At 38.6% G+C, this 7066-nt stretch overlaps 1 pseudogene; it reads left to right on the forward strand.

The window, feature by feature from the left end:
• The first annotated feature begins 1958 nt into the window (after positions 1-1958).
• LOC101565007 lies at positions 1959-3989 on the forward strand (annotated as a pseudogene).
• The last annotated feature ends 3077 nt before the right edge of the window (positions 3990-7066 follow it).

Below are 7066 nucleotides of genomic sequence, written 5' to 3' on the forward strand. Positions count from 1 at the left end.
TAGGGTGTGCTGATGAAAATATTCTGCTGCTGAACACAAAGGAATAACTAAAAGACAACTATTGTAAACCTCTTATTCTCCTCTGTTTAATTGTTTGCCCTATTGGGTGGGCTCTTTCCATTCTCATTCATGGGGCTGTGATCAATTTGCTCCCTCTCTAGAACCTCATTTTGTAGTCTGTGTAGGCTTGGCTTTGTCATCATGAAATTCTTTAGTTGTTCTTTGTCATGAAAATATTTCACTTCTCCATTATACTTGAAAGATAGTTTTGCAGGATATATCAGTCTGGGTTGGAATTTGTTTTCTTCCAAGACTTGAAGTACTTTGCTCCATACTCTTCTTGACTTGATGGTTTGTGAAGAAAAATCTGCTGTTATTCTGATGGGTTTTCCTTTAAATGTGATCTTTCTTTTCTTTAGAGGCTTTTAGTATACTGTTCCTATGCTGAATTTCTGGAATCTTGATTATTATGTGTCTGGGTGTGGTCACAAACCTACACTGTTTAAATGGCAATGGAATATCCATCTCTGACAAAAGCAAATGAAAAGGGGAGAGATAACTGAAGGACCATTTTGTATCTATATATACAGAATAGTTAGGAAAGATATTCAGCTACTTTCTCTTAATTCAATGAGAAGAAAGATTTGTGCTAATGATATTTGGACAGGATATCATGTCTGCGTCTTGTACTATGAATAACTACTATAAAGACAACAATATGCAATATTGTTTTTTATTGTAACTGTCCTACTAACCTGTTTTGAAACTGTCTCATTGCTATTTCATCAATAAAATTAATGAAAAACAAATGTGGCACAATGGAAGTTCTACCCATATGTCGTGCAGGCTAACTGGTTTTGTGCATTTTTAACCCAAGCATCATAGGGGGTCCAATAAATGTACACCACTCTAGGATATGTTAAAAAAAAGTTTTCTTCATTGTTTTGGTAGAAGGAGCCCAATTCATGACATTCCCACATGAATCCAGATTTGCAAATTTTGGAGAATGTGCAAAGTGAACCTTGGATGACCCATGCATGGGTGATAAAAATAGTTCATTAGGGTAAAACACAGGCTTTCATAACTGAGGAGGGTGTAGATGTATGGTGATGATGGTGATCATTCTGACAATGGCCATTGCTGCAGCCAGGCTATGCACAGAAACAAAAAATAATTTCATACAAGACAAATAGTTTGCAGGGTTATTGTATTATATTCACTCAAAATGTCAAGTGCAGCAATGTACAGAAGATCCACCAATGCACTAGAAGCAGAAAGCATGCAGAGGAAGGCCTGGATCCCTGCACAGTATCTTCCAGCCAGAAGCCTGTAGCCCAAGACAATGTCTCATGCCAGTCAAGGATCTGCCCTGGGAAGGCCCAATGGTCAGCGGTGGAAGCTAGAAAGCCTCTGTCAGGGGCATAAAGAATCTGTGCTGGCAGGCTGAGTATCTGCACTGGAGCCAGGAAAAGATGCTCAAGGTAAGGACCAGAGCTCCCCCAAGAAGGACCACAGCCATTCTCAGTGACAGCTAAAATCCAAGATTCTCTGAAATTAATAACTCATTTCATATCAGGAAAACCAGCATGACAACCTTCTTCAGGAGAATCAACCACTCCCAATCTTGCCCTCTACTTTTCATTTATGCTGTTGGCCACAATTCTCAGGTGCACCTTTCACACCCAGATCCATGCTGGCTCCATTCAACTGGGCATTGCAAGTTGACAGTTGCTTAATCCAGAACAGTCCTCCTTGCCCAATTTGATAACCAAACAAAATAGCCTTAATCATAGTCTCCAGTGATCAGTTTGTGAAAGTGAACATCTTGATCTATTCAAAGCTACATTAATATAACAATTACATATATACAATTTTACTGCACTCAATTCTGCACCAAAAGCAAATATTGAAAGTGTGCTTAAAACCACAATATTTGACTAAATAACTATATAGTAAACATGTATCTAAAAGTTATGTTACAACCACAGCCAGTGCACATTCGAGGGACAGAGCAGCGTGGTGGTGTTGCAGACCATGTCCTTGGAAGTGGCCAGTGCAGCTGCAGGAACGGTACTGGCAGAGCTGTCTGTATCAGATCAGGAACGGAGCTCCAGTGCCACAATCGGTTAGCACGCGGTACTTATACTGTATCAGGTCAGGAAGGAAATGATGCTACAAGAAATAGAACCAAGGAGAGACAATTGAAAATAGATGTAAAGGCTTTGATGGCAGTAGGAAAAGAACCTTTCCCTACCATTTATGTATATTCACAAAATGAAAATGAGAGGTGGGATATTATTTCTAAATCACAGAGGAAGATTTAAAAAGTGGCATAGGGAACAAATTAAGAATGAATCTCAAGAGAAGAAAGAGGCAGAAGATAGTTTGAGAAGAGAAAAGAACCTAGAAGAAGCCAAGAAGATATCCATTAAAAAAGATCCAAGTCTGTCCAAGCCAAAGTGTTTGAAGATTTGTGCTTTAGAAAGATATAGAGGTCAAAGAGCAAAGTTATTTGGGTCTATAGGCTGCACAGACAAGGAAAGAATTTAATATTCCTGGTTAATGTGGGATGGTACGGGTTACCTTCAGTGTGTGTTGTCAGATGCTTTGTGTCAGTGTCACAATCTAGCAGTTTGTCTATTGAGAGTAGTGCTGCAGTATATGGAACACTAAGTCATACCCCAATAGGCAAACAAGCTCCAGGAGGCCATGAGCTGAGCTGTGACTTCAAGGAACTCATAGGGATGGTTTCTGCTGGAAGAGCTGATAACCTGATCAAAGAAGAGTCCAATGTGGATGTCCGGCTCAATAATAGGCACATGATGATCCAGGGAGAAAACATGTCTAAAATCCTGAGAGCACACTCTGTGGTGACCAGGTGCTTCAAAGACCCCTTCCTTGGTTTGTTGGGGGTTTTTTGCCATAATTTTATTGATAAACAAATAGCAATGAGACAGTTTCAAATCAAATCGGTAGGACAGTTTCAATAATTAACACACTGCATACATTCTTCTTAGTGATTAATTGCTGTACAAGATGCGGACTTGATATCCTATTTACAAACACCATTAGAACAAATCACTCTATTCATTAAGAGAATGCAACGATATATCTATCCTAACCACTTTGAATACACAGATACAAAATGGACATTCATCTGTATACCCTTTTTTGTTAACTTCTGTTATTTGAATATTATAGGTGTGTAAACTCAGCAAAATATTCTAAAAGAGTCCAGTAGCCCATAATAGTATTGGGTCTTACGCTTAACTGGCAATGTCAGAAATTGTTGACCTGAGTCCCCCACAGCTCAACATAACAGCAGGGCTTTATTTCTTATATTTTGTTTTTATACTTTTCTTCTGGATGGTTAAGACCAAGGTAAAGCAGGACCTATGCAACAAGAGTTGTAGCTTTTTGGTCTGAGAAGGTCAGTGAAATCCCCTCAGGATTTATCCTGCTATCCTGTACCTCAGATTGTAGAACTTTTGTCAATGTCAGCCATATGGATGAGTCACGGCCATTGCTTGGCCAATGTGCTCTCTGTCAAAGCCTGAGAGAATGTTTTTTCTCCAAGTGACTCTCCTTAGGCACACTCTACATCATCAATCACTTTCCTCTTTGGCCCCATAATCTCCTTGATCAGAAAATTTGGGACACTACCGAGGTACATAACGTTACAGTACAAGTTCTCATATAAGACCCCTTCTTTGATACAGGGTACTATGAAGTTATGCCTCCAGTGTTAGTGCAAATGCAGGTTAAGGCAGTTCCACACTCTTCAAGCTGGAGTGCTTTGGAGGAGATATGTTTTTAAGTCAGTCCTTTCAGCTGTACCTGGAGACCTGCGTCCAACCCTGGGAGATGTGTTTTGTATTGCACAACTATACAAGGCAGAACAGTCCAGAACATGAAGGCACCTGGCTGAGTACACTCACATGGAAGCAGAGTACACTTTCCTGGAGATTTCCAACAAGAAGAAGCAGTAATGACTTTTTTATAAAGAACATAAGAGTAAGATGTAGGGAAATTTTGAGTCTGACATGATATTGATCTGTTACTTAATATCTTGGACATCTATTGAGATATTAGCAGGAAAAGAAGGAGTGTACACACAACATTTAGTTTTTATACTTGCCCAAGTACCATTTATACTGCTGCTCAAAGGTCTAATGCCAGCTGATTTGAGGATGGCCTATTTTATTTTTTATTTAGGACAGAAAGACCTGCTGTGTTAGTACCTAGGGTCTGCTGAGAAGTTACTTAAAGCCTCAATGTATCACATATTTGGGTTTTTTTTTTTTAAATCTGGCAGATCCTGGTAATAGTAATCTAGCATATTTGGTATAGGTTTTGCCTGCACAATTACCTGGGTATCAGCATCCTGTAGGCAAGAACAAAGTTTTGAGAAATTAGAGCATGAATGATCAAACTGTGAGCCATACGGACTTATAGTTAAGTTAGAAGTTAGGGGTAGGAATTGTAAGAAACTGGCTTGTAGACCCCTCTACTGATGCAGTCTGACTTCTTGTTATAAATACCTCTTGCTTTATTTATAATTAACTCTACATTTTTGAGGACTTATGAACACCTTTTTTTAATACCTTTTTTTAACTGTCAATGATTTTAAGTAATGTAAGTACAATATAGGAGATTTTCTTGGTTACAATTTGTGAGAAAGCAATGACATCATTAAGTATTTTATTTTATGCTTCAATGTGTTTGAACTTAAATTTCATTATGTTTGTTTTTAATCTTAAAATTTAGAAATTCACAGAATATTTGTGCATAAAATTATTTTTTTCTACCAGAAATCAAACAAAGGACCTTGTGCTTCCCAGGTAGCCACTTTAGCCAATGAGATATATCCCAGGCTAGCTCTTAACACTGAGCATAGATCCAGAGAAAAGCTCTCAGCAGTAGCAATACTACTATCCTGACAGTAGACTGCATACAAATTGTTCTGCCACCCTGGCAATATCTTTGAATGTAAGAAAAATACACATCAGCTTCCTGCCCAAGCACAGCATATGCCACCTGGGACCCAGAAGCCCACGCGGCCCTCCTCAGTAGCAGCTTCCTGAGCCTCACCTTAACTCCCCGCATCCCCATCAGTGCTCTGATGTTCATCCCTGACCACATTGTCTCACATACTTCACAGGGTGTGAGGGTTGCCTCTTCAGTTAGTTCTTCAAACCTCTCTAAATTAATTCCCAAGGCTCTTAAGACACATAGCTAGAGAACATCACAGCGGGACAGAAAAACACTGAGAAATGCCACTCTTGATACAAAGTTTGTTGTAGTCAGGATTTACAACAGAATAGATTTAATGCTGAACATGGTGGCACACACCTGTAATCCCAGCACTTGGAAGGTTAGGCAATAGGATCACTGCAAGTTCGAGACCAGCTTGGGCTACAAAGTGAGTTCAAAGCCAGCCTGAACTGTACAGTGAGACCCTGTCTCAAAGAGAAAAAACAAACCTACAAAAATTACCAAAAAAAATTTAAAAACATAAACGAAAGAATAGACAATACTTGACACATAGTTTATAGCATTATTTCATAATATTTTCAGAAAAGTCTAATGGAGAACAGTGCAGGATGAGGTGGTGCTGGGGCAGAGGCTTTGCATGATACAGCCTGGAGAGGCCCTCATTTGGGTTGTTTGCTGACACATCTAATTTTCAGCTTCATAATGTAGCTTGAGTCAATCCTAAATTTTTACACTGGAGGCATGTTTTGATAAAGATTAGAGACCCACCTAGGAAAGTTTTTGGTAGTGATTATCTTTCTGTCCTTAAGATAAGTAGGATTTAGTTCTAAGCCCTGCAAGGAATTGCTGCACTGTCCCTTCTGCACTGCCCTGCCTGTAAGAAATGACACAATTTATCACAGCAGCATTAAGTCCATGACAATGCTTTCTCTCTGGTGGCTTTCATCCAGGACCAAGTTTCGAGAATGTGACGTTTCTCTTTGCCTGTACCACTTTGAAAACCAGCTATCCAGACATCTCTGGGTCATATTATTACTATTATTATTATTATTATTATTATTATTATATTGAAACACAGCAATAAGACAGTTTCAAAATTGATCAATAGGACAGTTTCAATAATTAATACATTGCATATTGTTATCTTCTTAGTGGTTATTCATGGTACAAGATGCAGACATGATATCCTGTCCAAATACCATTAGCACAAATCTTTCTTCTCACTGAATTAAGAGAAAGTAGCTGTATAACTATCCTAACTATTTTGTATATACAAATACAATACGGTCCTTCCTTGTATCCCCTTTTTTTGCTTAATTTTGTTAGAGATGCATATTTCATTGCCACTTAAATACTGTAGATGCATGAATTCAGCAAAATAATCCAATATAGTCCAGTAGTCCATAACAATAGTGTGTTATCCATAGGACTGGCAATATTAGAAGTTGTTGACTTGAGCCTTTTAGAGCTCAGCATATTAATATGGCATTACTTTTTATACCTCATTTTTATACTATTCTGCTGGATGGTTAAGACCAAGATAAAGCAAGTCCTATATAACAAGAAATGTAACTTTGGAATCTGATAAGGTCAGACAAATCCCCTCAGGGGTTATTCTCTAACCTTGTACCGCAGTTTGCAGATCCTTTGTCAGTATCATCCATGTGGATGAGTCACAACCATTGCTTGACCAATTTGCTTTCTGTGAAAAGTCTGAGAGAATGTTTTCTCTCCATGTGACTCTCCCCAGGCACATTCTACATCATTGATCACATTGCTTTGTAGCCCCATGGCCTCCTTGATCAAAAAATTTGAGACACAACTGAATAACATGATGTTACAGTATAGGTTCTCCTATGTCCTGAGTCTTCACTGACCTTGAAAGGCTAGAGTCAAAATGTTGACTGTCCTTGCAGCCCTTCTTTTTCTTTAATTTTTGGTCCACAAACTTAGGTTGTTACCTCTCCAGAAGAGAAGCTTATTATTACCCTGCAACATTTGCAGTTGGGTTTAACCACACTATCTGTCTGAATATTAAAAATTTTAGGCATAACATGGAACAGGTATTTTC

Source organism: Octodon degus, unplaced genomic scaffold (assembly GCF_000260255.1).
Source record: "Octodon degus isolate 3935 unplaced genomic scaffold, OctDeg1.0 scaffold00093, whole genome shotgun sequence".
Classification (NCBI taxonomy): domain Eukaryota; kingdom Metazoa; phylum Chordata; class Mammalia; order Rodentia; family Octodontidae; genus Octodon; species Octodon degus.